At 43.1% G+C, this 12293-nt stretch overlaps 1 pseudogene; it reads right to left on the reverse strand.

Moving 5' to 3' along the window:
* Positions 1–3349: 3349 nt before the first annotated feature.
* Positions 3350–9669, reverse strand: LOC105980373 (annotated as a pseudogene).
* Between the last annotated feature and the right edge of the window lie 2624 nt (positions 9670–12293).

Raw genomic sequence — 12293 nt, forward strand, 5'->3', positions numbered from 1 at the left:
AAAGTCATGGAGGTCCCCTTTTGCTCTTCTCTCAGGCTACCTTTCCTGGTAGATATTTCGGCAACATTTACTACCTACCTACCTACCTACCTACATACCTACCTACCTACCAACCTTCAAGGATGATCTTCAAAGCTTTAATGGTATCCAGGCACCAGGGGCTCATGCCTGTAATCCTAGCTACTCAGGAGGCTGAGATCTGAGGATGGAGGTTTAAAGACAGCCTGGGCAGGAAAGTCCATGAGACTCTCATCACCAGTTAACTGGAAGTGGAGCTGTGGTTCAAATAGCAGAGTGCCAGCTGTGAGCCTGAAAAAGCTGGGAGACTGTGCTCAGGCCCTGTGTTCAAGCCCCAGTACTGGCACAAACAAACAAAAAACCCTAGTGTTTCCTAATTTAGGTATCTATTTATTTGCTTTTTAAGAAGACTGCAGGAGGAATGTTTGTGTAGGATGGCCTTAATAGTTTCTAACCTGTGGATTTCTGGCAGGCTAGCCTGGCAGGCTCCAAGGTGTATCTGGGGTCAGTCCTTGAACCTCCGTAGAGGCCTCCTCCACTTCTGGGGCGCCGGCGACCTGGAAAGTCAAGCTTCAGCTGCCAGTGACTTTTGGACCTCCTTCCTCCTGGACACGAGGAAGAGGGCGAGCTGTGCCCTCCCGGTTAGCTTTGACCTGGGAACTGGAGATACCGGAACTTCCCGGTCAGGTGGAGGCCACTCAGGCAGCCTCACGTGTGAGCCCTGCAGCTGTCTGTGAGCAAGGCCAGCGCCCTGACTGGGTGCCTGCTCCTGCAGCCAGCTGTGCAGGCAGAGGCTTCTGGAGACAGCTTGGACTGAGTCCGGCCCCTCCCTCTGCACGCCTGCGGTGGGCGTCGTATTTTACAATCCCATGCCTTTTGAACTTTTAATTTTTTGTGAGATTTGTTCCTCTTAATCTACTTTAATTAAAGTTTTTTCTTTTAAAATACAAACCCAGAATATATATGTATATATATGTGTGTATATATGTGTATATATATATCGATATATCTATCTATATATATATAATTTCATTTTGCCTTTAGCTCAAATGACCATGGTCAGTCTTGAACATGACTAGCCTTCCACCTATGGCTATAACATTGGCCAAGCCAAATGAGAACTAGCATTTGGGGTTATTTTGCTCTTCATATCAGAGTCCAGATGAAGCATTGCTCCCAGAGTTATTTGTGTACAAATTAATACATAAAAAGGAAGTAGAATTTGATTTTATTTTGTTTCCTTTCAAACATCAGTACCAGTAAGGGACTTGTGATGCCAGTTGATATTTTAAAATGCCTTCTTTGTTATTAGGAAGAGAATGTGGGTTCTTGGAATCACTTAGTGGTGGTTGAATATTTTGAAATTTCCTTTTCAGGTCTCATTTTCTATTGCTTCCTTTAGTAACCTACCTTAAATATGGCCCTGGAAACAGGGCATGAGGTGGCCTTGAATTTTGTCATGTTGTTGATGTTTTGTCAGGTTTAGCATTGGACTCAGAATTCTCTGCTACTTTCTGAAAGTGGTGTGTGGAAGTCTTTGTCCGCTGTGACTGCAGGAAGCACTTGGGGAAGACTCTTGGGTAGATAGACGATGGCAGGAAGTTCCATGGAGGGGTCCCCTCTGTCAGTCCTGACGGAATCTTCTGGTTGGGGATACACATACAGGGAAAAGAAGTGCCCAGGGCTGACTAAATCGGTGAGGATCAGGCTGCCAGGTTTGGTCATTATGGTTATCTTTTGAGAGATAATGTGGCATGGAGGGGAGTATTTGGAATAGCAAGTTTCTGGAGACAAAGATAGAGAACAAACCTTCATTGCAGGTGTCTTGTGGTTTTCAGCTGCTTCCATGGTGATTGTTTTTAGTCCTTGCTTTCCAAAGGAGTTGGGTTGAAGGTGCTGCTTTGTGGTAAAGTACTTATGTTTGATCCCCAGCACTGAGTAAAACAAAAAACCAGCTTTCGCAGGAGATGTGCAGATTAGGAGACAGGGTTTCAGATGGTTAGGATCCATTGCAAGTACTGGAAATCTGGTTTTGTAAAGAATTTTCAGCTCAGGTAAAAGAGCACTCAAGTTTGGAGCGGCTTCCCCTTAACACCAAACTCAGGGCTCTAGCCTTGGCCTGTGCGGTGGCTAATGGATTTCTGGTCATCCTGGGCATTAGGTAGAGGGTGAACCATTCCTTATTAAGCCGTTCCTTATTAAGCATCAACTCATGGGGTGGGGTGGATGAAGCCCAATTTCTGTTCCAGGTGACTGTAATGCATCAAAGCACGTGCTGTGTCTTTCTCAGCTAGCAGCCCCTAGAACTTTACATTTAAAATCTATCCTGTGATGTAGGGGCCAGATAAAAGGGTGTCCTTTACATTTCCTCTGTATTTGAAACTTTTGGATGTTTTTCATGGAAGACAAAGAGAGGAAAATGCAGCCCCTTTGGGTTAACTTTTCTGTACCACAGCATCCTTTAGAATCAAGTGGCTGGGTGTGTGATATAGTTGAATCACAAGTCATATTCTTTTTGGTCAAGAGACAGTACTGTGGATTCCTGGTTCTATTGTTTCTGGGAAACTGGATTTTAAATGAGGTTCCAGGAATAGCCTCTTCAGTGTCCCTCCAGGAAAAGAATGACCTCTTGAAGCTTCCTTTCACCTAACCAGAATGATTGTGATCATTTTTAAGTAGCCTCCAATCACTTATGAGGCAATCAATTTTTAGTTGTCTTATGTAGAGTGCTTTTGTTCTGTGTTAAGTGCCTCTCCTTTCAGTAGTGATGTCCAGTTCATGGAGGGATAGGGGCCGTCCTTAATGGACATGAGCAGTGCTCATATGTGCACCCCTCCCCCAGAACTGGAGTCCTGGTAGGAGTGGATGATGCATGACTAGGACTTTTCCTTTCTGAAAAAAAAACTTCATTGGCATAAATTAGTAATGCAATGTGGTTTCATTGTAACATTTACATAGATGCATATAATGCACTTCGGTCAAATTCACCCATCTAGATTACTCTTTCTTAGCCTCCTTGCTTGCTCCTCCCCCTTTTAAAACATTTTTTAGCGGGTTCATTATACTGTTTTTCTACATATACATTATATTCCTACACATTTCCTATATATACATAATATTCTTCGGTGGGATCCCACTTTGTTCCCCAGGCTGGCCTTGAATTCTTTTTTTTTCACTGTTGTTTAGTTTTTATTCATAATCATATACTTAACTCTGCAATCCAGCTAGATTTGGAGGGGAGGTAAGGAAAACAAGGAACCCAAAGAACTGCAGTGAGGGCACAAAGATGACAGGACATCACAAGCAGATGGGGTAGAAGGGTGTGCTCCTGAGGTACAGAAGGAATGGTCTGGTGGTTATGGTAAACCAAATCAAACGTATTAGAGTTGTCCGCAGTCGGTAATGATGTCCTTCTTGCTGGTCTTGCCATCCCCGAACCCAAAGCCCTGCATGGCTTCCATGACTTCCATGCCCTCTTTCACCTTCCCAAAGACCACATGCTTGCTGCCAAGCAATCAGTCTTGACAGTACACATGAAAAACTGGGAACCATGTGTGTTTGGTCCAGCATTTGCCATGGACAAGATGCCAGGACCTGTATGCTTCAGGATGAAAGTCTCATCCTCAAATTTCTCTCCGTAGATGGACTTGCCACCAGTGACCTTATGGCATGTGAAGTCACCACCCTGATACATGAAGCCTGGGATAATCCTGTGAAACAAGAACCCTTATAACCAAATCCTTTCTCTCCAGTGCTCAGAGCACGAAAGTTTTCTGCTGTCTTTGGAACCTTGTCTGCAAACAGCTTGAAGCAGAGTCGGCCCAAAGGCTTGCCGTTGGCGGCAATGTCGAAGAACAGGTTGGGTTGACCATGGCTGGCAGCTGGTGACCACAATCGACAGCGGCGTCGGCAAAGCCTGGCCTTGAATTCTTCTACTTGGGCTTCCTAGTATCTCTCAGTATGGGTGTGTGCCACCTAGTCTAGCTAACTGGATCTTTAAAACCAGATGTTTCTGATTGGTGTGAACAAACTCTGGTATCTCTGTCCACATCCAGGACACTGCCAGATTATTTCTTGTCACCTCTTATTGATGGCTCAGGGTATTAGTTGTGTATGTGTTTAACGCCTTTCCCATACCTCCTAGAAACCAAGAATGGTGTATTTCAGAGTAGGATAGTACCTTTGGAGAGCTGAAGTGACACTAGCCCAAGGTCATGTGGCTGAATTGTGTGGAAGTCTCTAGTGGCTTGGCCTCTTTCTTTCCTGCTGCTGCTACCTCTAGTTCAGGCTCAGCTTTGAGTTTCTACTGCTTGAGGCCAAACTTCATGAAGCAAGTTAAGCTCATCCAAAGAAAGAAGAAACAGTTTTATATTTGATTTTTTTTTCTTTTTTGAGTAGTGGACTGTGCACAGGACTGTGCACAAACTGAGCAAATATTTTATGAGTAAGCTATTTCCCCAGGTCAAGAAGCAGAATTTTCCAAAAAGATAGCAAGTTGTATGGTTATATGTGGTGATTTCTTGTTTTTATATTATACTTTGCTGTATCACAAATGACACCTTTTCTACCTGGGCATAATTGTCCAAGTCCATTTCTGATAGTCTATGAAGGGTATTTTCAGCAAGTGTAGTCTCAGAAAGAGACTTTATTTTCATAACTATAATTTGCTTAATAAAGTTGGCAGGTTCCTGGCTTTGTAACCTTATTTATACTTTTAGATCTTTGAGAGGAAGCTATTTAGTGATTACCTATAATTGTGAAATATAACCTAATTATTAAAGAACCTCTTTAGAATATATAAAGTTCATTTATTTTTATTTTTTTTTTGGCAATATCAGGCTTAAACTCAGGGCCTGGGCACTGTCCCTGAGATTTTTCAGCTGTAGGCTAGTATACTACCACTTGAGCTACAACTCTGCTTCTGGCTTTTTTTTTTTTTTTTTTGTGATTAATTGGAGATGAGTATCACAAACTTTCCTGCCCGGGCTATCTTTGAACCTTGAGCCTCAAATCTCAGCCTCCTGAGAGAGTAGCTAGGATTACAAGTGTGGTCCACTGATGCCTGGCTAAATGAAAGTCATATTGGGAGATTGGGAGGTTTTAGAATATGCATCTTCATTCTGATTCACACACTCATTTGTTCCATTTGTATTAGAATTTTGAAATCATCTATCTGAGCAGCTAATTATATGTATGCCTGTATGTGTATATCTGTGTGTATTAATATGTATTTTTCCTTTAACATGGGTTGATGGAGTATAGTTGTTAGGCCATGGTGACTTCCTACTTCCTCAGTCAGAAAATGTGTAGCTTATCATTAATAAAAGATGTATAGTCTAATATCGGCAATCCCAAAGGACTTTTCCTGCCAAATAAAATAAATTACAAAACACAGATAGTTTTTGTACTATGTGTTTATATTGGATGTCCTTGTAGAAAATAGTGTGAATGTGTCCCACATCTTGGAAATCATGTGACAAGTTTAAACATAAAGCGTGGAATATTAATTGTCTCTGGATAGTTTTTGCATATTTATGATTGCACCTGTTCCCTAAGCTGTAAAAAGCTACTCAGTCTTGTCTCAGCTGGTACCATGGTAATCAGAATTCAGGGAAACAAGATATTGGCCCATTTAAGTGTTTTAAATCTACAGCCTCTCCTTATTTACATAATAACCCAATCTTAAAGAAAGATGCAATTTGGCTTTAGTAGATAATATTAATTTGATTATCTGTAGCTGATCATTACATTGCACTGCGAATCAGTTTTGTTTTAATACAGACAGCTGGTTCAGATGACAGATACTCTTGCTCTTGGTCACTGAGACCAACTTTTGCTTTATCTGACGTGATAACCAGTCACCTGTTTAATGTCACTTTTCTCCTTACTCTACATTCCAGGTTCCTTCTTGGGTCATCGTTTTCTCCCATTTTTTTTTTCTTTTTTTGGTCGGTTGTGGGGCTTGAACTCAGGGCTTGGGCACTGTCCCTCAGCTCTTCAGCTCAAGGCTAGCACTCTACCACTTGAGCCACAGTGCCACTTCCAGCTTTTTTCCCCCCTGCTTATGTGGTGCTGAGGAATCAAACCCAGGGCCTCATGCATGCAAGGCAAGCGCTATACCACTGAGCCACCTTCCCAGCCCCTTCTCCCATATTTTTATTCTCCATCTTCCTTCATTCTTTCTTCTGTTCCGTCTTCTTTCTTTTTTCTTGTTTTCATTTTTTTTGGCCAGTCATGGGGCCTGAACTTTGAACCTGGGTGCTGTCCCTCAGCTCTTTAGCTCAAGGCTAGTGCTCTACCACTTGAGCTGCAGTGCCGCAGTTGACTTTTTCTGCTTATGTGGTGCTGAGGAATTGACCTGAGGGCCTTATGCATGCAAGGCAAGTGTTCTACCACTGAGCCACCTTCCCAGCCCCTGTTCTGTCTTCTTTCTAATGAATAGGCCCTTGTTCTGTGTGTGTGTGTGTGTGTGTGTGTTCTGCTATGAATCTTTGATAACCTGTCAAAAGAATCTTTCTTTTGAGCAAGAGACTGTTCAGTAAACCTAAGCATCATCTGCTCTGTGGATTATTTATGGAAAAAGTTAAACCTTTTCCCATGGATCTTGGCTGATCTTTCTCTATGTCTATGTGCTCAGGCTCAGCAGACTGGTTTCAACACTGGTTACCTGCAATGAAGATAAAATTATGTTGTCCCATTATGTACTCTTTCTTTCCTGGCATTAGGGTGCTGATTATTTTATTTCTGAGGACCCTTTCTAGTCTTCATTTGGGAATACCCCACACCAAAGTGTGGTATGAAATACAGAACAAATTCTAACATTGGATTCTAATGATAGAAATGATATAACCTGAGCAGCAACTGACAGTGGGATATGGTATCCATTTGGTATCCAAATTAGATGTAGCTTTGTGAAAAAGGCCAACTGGCTTTTGTCATACCTTGAAAATTCTGTTTGTACCATTCTCTATTTTATACTTGGAATGTCTGCAGTTTCCTACAGGACATAGTTGCTTGAAGGATAATTGCTTCAGCACTAAAAATAACCTCTGAAGATTTAAGTTAGGTAGATTTGTTATGTTGTTGTTGTTTGCCATGTATTAAATACAAAATGCAGTAGGCTCTTAAGTGAACATGTTTTTGCACGTTGATGTATACTTTGGTGCAATTGTGTGTGTGTGTGTGTGTGTGTGTGTGTGCTTGCATTCACCTTACACTTAGTACAATTACATTGGATTGTAATTGATTTCATTAGAGATTGCTTTTGCCATATGAGAGCTTTTAAATTACCTCATTTCCTTAAGCATTTATTTCCTTAGCAGATTTTTGAGTGAAGCTGAGTATTAGACACAGTAGGCATGATAGCAGCCTGTTTTATAATCCAGAAAGAGCTGAGATATAGCATTTGAGAAATTCAGGAGTGACAGAAAATAACAACAACAAATAATTCAACAGGACCTACTGTAAGTTGGTGGTGGTGTTCAGTGTCAGAAGAATGGGCTTGACAGGATGTTCAGAGAAGCAGCAGCTGGGCCAATCCTGGGAGCCTGGGTGCAGGCACTCAGGACATTAGGGCCAGGGCCAGCTTTTGCCAGGGAGGTAATGGCATTGTGGGTGATCTGTCCTGTGAGGCTCTCCCACTTTCTCTAGGCCCTTCCTGTTCCCCCTGGAGGCCTGTGGGGGAGGTGTTGGGGCATCAGGGTGCGAGGCTATTGACCAATGACAACATTGACTCTGGATGTGTACTTCTTTGTTCTTAAAAGGACGTGTAAATGATTTTAGGCATTACTTTTTTTTTTTTAATCATGTATTTCCCATCTACTTGCTTGCCTTCCAAGGACAATTTTGAGTAGAAAATTCAACTCCCTGAATATTGAGGTTAAACCTTGGGGTTGCCTCTATTTACCATTTCCATTTTCTGAACTAATGGATGGAAACCCAGGAAGTTAAGCAGCAGCAGCAGCAATCAGTACAAGGGCTCCTTATGCCCAGCTCAGCTGGCTGCCCTTGGACTGACCTTCCTTCCTTTCCTAAAAGTGCTCTGACTATAGGAGAGAGTACTTCGTTAGTAGAATATGTGTATGTATGTTGTATTGTGTGGTGGTACTGCATGAGGGTGTGTTGTGTGAGTTTGTCTTGTGTGGAATGTGTTAATGTGTGTCAGGAGTATGTTGTGTGGTACATTGCATGTGTGTTGGTATGTGAGTTGGACTGTGTTGCATGTATGTGTTGGCTTCTGTGTGAGAGTTGTACCTGTTAATGTGTTTCAGGAGTGTGTGTTGCATGTTAGAATATGTTGTATAAAAGGAAGTCCACGTGACTGCCTTCCTAGTAACCATGCCTTCCAGATGTTTCTGGATGAGTCCTGACTGTAAGGGAAAACAGCAGACTTGTTTGGCCATCTTCCCATCTAAGGAGGCTCTTTGGCCCTCACAGATTGCCTGGGACTGAATTTTGAATTTGGCATTGGTTCTCTCCTAGGTGTGCTGTCAGTGTTGCTGTCACACATATCAAGGGGCTTCCTATGTGCTTTCTTGTCCCCCATATTTAATTTAATTTATTTCTGTTGGTCGTGGGGCCTGAACTCTGGGCCTGGGTGCTGTCCCTCAGCTCTTCAGCTCAAAGCTAGTGCTCTACCACTTGAGCCACAGTGCCACTTCCGGCCCCCCGTCTTTTAAAGACTGGCCTTTTTCTTCCTCTGGCCTCTCTCACCAAATGCCACCTTGGACTTTGCAGGGGTGTATTGTGCCCCGGCCGTGTGCACTGGTGAGTAGGAGTTATCCCTCGGTGAGATTGTAACAGTGAGAGTGGGTTTAAGTGAATGGAGGCGGTGTTCCGTGTTAGAGGTGCCCAGGTCCTACCAGGAGAACACAGAGGTGCCCCAAGGAGACGCGGCTTGCCTGCTCGCCAGGTCGGGCCAGCCCCCTGTGCCTTCACCTCGCCATTCCCCTTTTACTTCTCATTCTATTGGGTTATAAGGTGGTGAAGCAGGAGCTCATTGCTGTTGCTTTTTTTTTCTTTTTCTTTGTGTGTGTGCCACTACTGGGACTTGAACATTGCTGGTTCTACCACTTGAGCCACACCTCCTCTTCCAGCTTTTTGCTGGCTAACTAGAGATAAGAGTCTCAGGGACCTTTCTGCTCAGGCTGGCTCAAACTTTAGTCCTCAGATCTCAGTCTTCTGAGTAACTAGGATTACAAATGTGAGCCACTGGCACCCAGCTTCTGTTGCTTTGTAGAAGGTTTAAATCTTTAAGTATCTGGGCTGTGGAACATATACTTGATATTTTTTTTAAGACTAGAGAAAAACTTTCTTAAGTCAATCCGCCTTTTGGCCAGAACATGTTATGTCTTACATCATAGTTCCAATTTTCCAGGTCAGAATGCTAGTGTTTCTTTTTCTCAATGTTGCCATTAATTTCCTGTATTACTAGAAGATTAGGGGTGAATGGGCAGCCTCTCTGCAGCCTCTCTCAGATGAATGGTGTGCAGGAGGTAGGATGGCAAGGTTGTACACAGGTAAGAGCCAAGGAGAGTCCTGTGGGCTCTGACTGTTTTTCTCTGGGGTGTTTGGAGACACTGAGCTTCTGTATAGGAATTGTGCAGGCACACGCTTCCCTGCCTAGTAATGACCCACCCTGTCGCAGACCATGGTTGCTTTGATATGGTCTTGGTGCCTCTTTCAAGCTCCCTAGTAAATCTCTCTTAGTCCATGTTGGTGGTGGGGCTTTGCTCTTTTTTCTCACTGTGTTGAGGAGGGCCTATAACCCATCCTATCACATGCTGCACACAACCAAGTATTTTGTTTGGTCAAAAATAGGACTTTATTAGCAACCAGGCAGTATTGTTACGGAGGAGCTGGCTCATAGCAGAACACAGTGAGTGCTGTGCCCCGCTGGGCATGGGTGGATCTAGAAGATGTGACTGCTGGTTATCTTCTAGAGATAACATTTGTCATGGGTCAGTTTTAAGCAAAGAACTTTGCATTCTTTGTAATAAATGATGATTTATGGCTTCTGAAACAGTACTGTGCAGCTTGGCAATTTAAGCCAAAACATTAGTTAGTCATAACAGATTTAAGTTTTTATGCAAATCAAGAGCTTTTCTTGTCTTCTGTATGGGAAGGGTCTGTCTGTGTTCCTTGCCCTGATTTTCCTCCAGGTTCCTTTCCTGAGACCTTGAATGGGGGGGTACACTCCGCTTTCCAGGGGTGATGTTCGTGCAGGAGCCTGCTCTGGATTAGGTCCTGTGGCACTACTTCTGTTCTTTTGTGCCTCTGGAGCAGGGGAGTTCTGACTGCTTCCCTAAACAAGGCACCTTCCCCTCGCCCCATGTCCAGACTCTACCTGGCTCTCCTGGCACAGTGCGGTGGTGACCTGCAGCGAGCTGTCACTACCTCGGAAAGATACCAAGGCCTCGTGACAGCATCCCCATCCTGGCCTCACCACCGTCTCTCTAGCTTGTCTTACAGAAACTTGGCCACTTACTGCAGTCACCTGAAGAATACATTTCCCAGGTGCTGATTCTCCTGCCCCCAGTTCAGGCCTGGCTGGGGATCTTAGTCTCCCGGACATCCCTGTGCAGCTAGCAGCCTTAGGCCTGACAAGATCTTCAAGCAGGATATCGGAGTGAAAAAGCATGAGGCAGGACAGTTCTGGTGTTTCCTACTGCTACTACTCAGCTCTACCTGCATGGACCAGATAGCACCACTTCTGTGTTCATGGATATTGTATGCACTTTTGGGGTTTCTTTTCTTCTCTTGTTTTAGCTTTTCCAGCAGGAAAAAAAGAGTATGTAAAAGGTCAATTTGAGAACAACTAAAATTCAGAATTAAGTAATATGGATTTTTAGTGTTTGTAATATCAATTCTCTGCACTGATTGTACAGAATAAAGGACTCTACTGGGTCTTCCTTTCTTCAGGGTAGCCACGAGGTAGAAAGAAGGGCAGTCATGATGCCTTTCCCAGGTCTCAGACCCTGCCTGGCGTTTGTGACGACCTCAGTGCTAAGGCAAACTTGTCTGAGGAGGGAGGAGAAGGTGCTTCTGTGGGTGGTCTCCACTCCATTGTTTACCTTGTACCAGTAGATTATGTCCAGAGATGAAAGAATTCAGTGTCATCAAACATCACAAGAGTTAGCTTGTCTTTTTAATTTTTTTATTTTTAATTTTGCGCTCATTCATCTTACTGGCTTCACTTGACACCTTTTTTTAAAAAAAATCTGGAAAGCAATTAAAGAGGAGAGTGATATGAGGCCCTTGCTTGTGGGTTCCCCAATATTTGAACCCAGGCTGTTGTTTCTGTGAGTCAGCGTTTATCTTGAGGGAGGAGGTGGACAGAGATGCCATGTCTGCAGACTTAACACCTGATCATGTGCTGGTAAAAATGTGCCCTCCAAAACTGTGGTTGTAAAAAACTCAGAGGCTCAGAACAACCAGGTGTGTCATTTTTCTTTTGGAAATCTATAACTCATGTTTATTTAGTGTTTTTATATGAAGTTTTTGGGAACTATTAAAATAACATTTCTCATACTATGTGAAGTCATTACTGAAGTCACAGAATTAATACTTACAAGGGAATACATAATTATTTGTTACTCTTCCTTTTTCCTTTTATTCTCAGTTAAGTACCACCTAGTACAGTGCATAGAACCACTGCCAGGTTTTGTTGTTGAGTGAAGTTCACTAATTGATGTAGTAACACACATTTAAGGTGTGTCTGTGTGTTTTGTAAGTCATTTGAAGCATGGGGGAAGGAGAGAGAACTTTGGTGTAGAAATGAGATGCATATTTTCTGTTGTATCCAGGAAATCTAAATTTTTTAGGTTTCTCTTTTTCAAGGTGAACTCCAAAAGAAATGTTGTATTCATTAGTCCCATGGTAAAGAGTACAGGTTCAGGTGATAGTATTAGGGGTTTGTTAGTTACTAGTCACTCTTCAACACATGTTTTCTTGTTGACATTTAACACTCCAGAGTTATAAAGATTCGCATGCACTTTTTTTTGTGTGTGTCTCACTCATGGGGCTTGACTCAGGGCCTGAGCACTGCCCCTGAGCTTTTTTGCTGAAGGCTAATGTGCTATCACTTTGAATCAAAGCTCCACTTCTGGTTGTTTTTTTTTTGGTCCAGTTGTGGGGCCTGAACTCTGGGCCTGGGCGCTGTCCCTCAGCTCTTCAGCTCAAGGCTAGCGCTCTACCATTTGAGCCACAGCGCCACTTCTGGCTTTTTTCTTTTTGCTTATGTGGTGCTGAGGAATCGAACCCAGGGCCTCATGCAT

The sequence above is a fragment of the Dipodomys ordii genome, unplaced genomic scaffold (assembly GCF_000151885.1).
Source record: "Dipodomys ordii isolate 6190 unplaced genomic scaffold, Dord_2.0 Scaffold9, whole genome shotgun sequence".
NCBI classification, from domain to species: Eukaryota; Metazoa; Chordata; class Mammalia; order Rodentia; family Heteromyidae; genus Dipodomys; species Dipodomys ordii.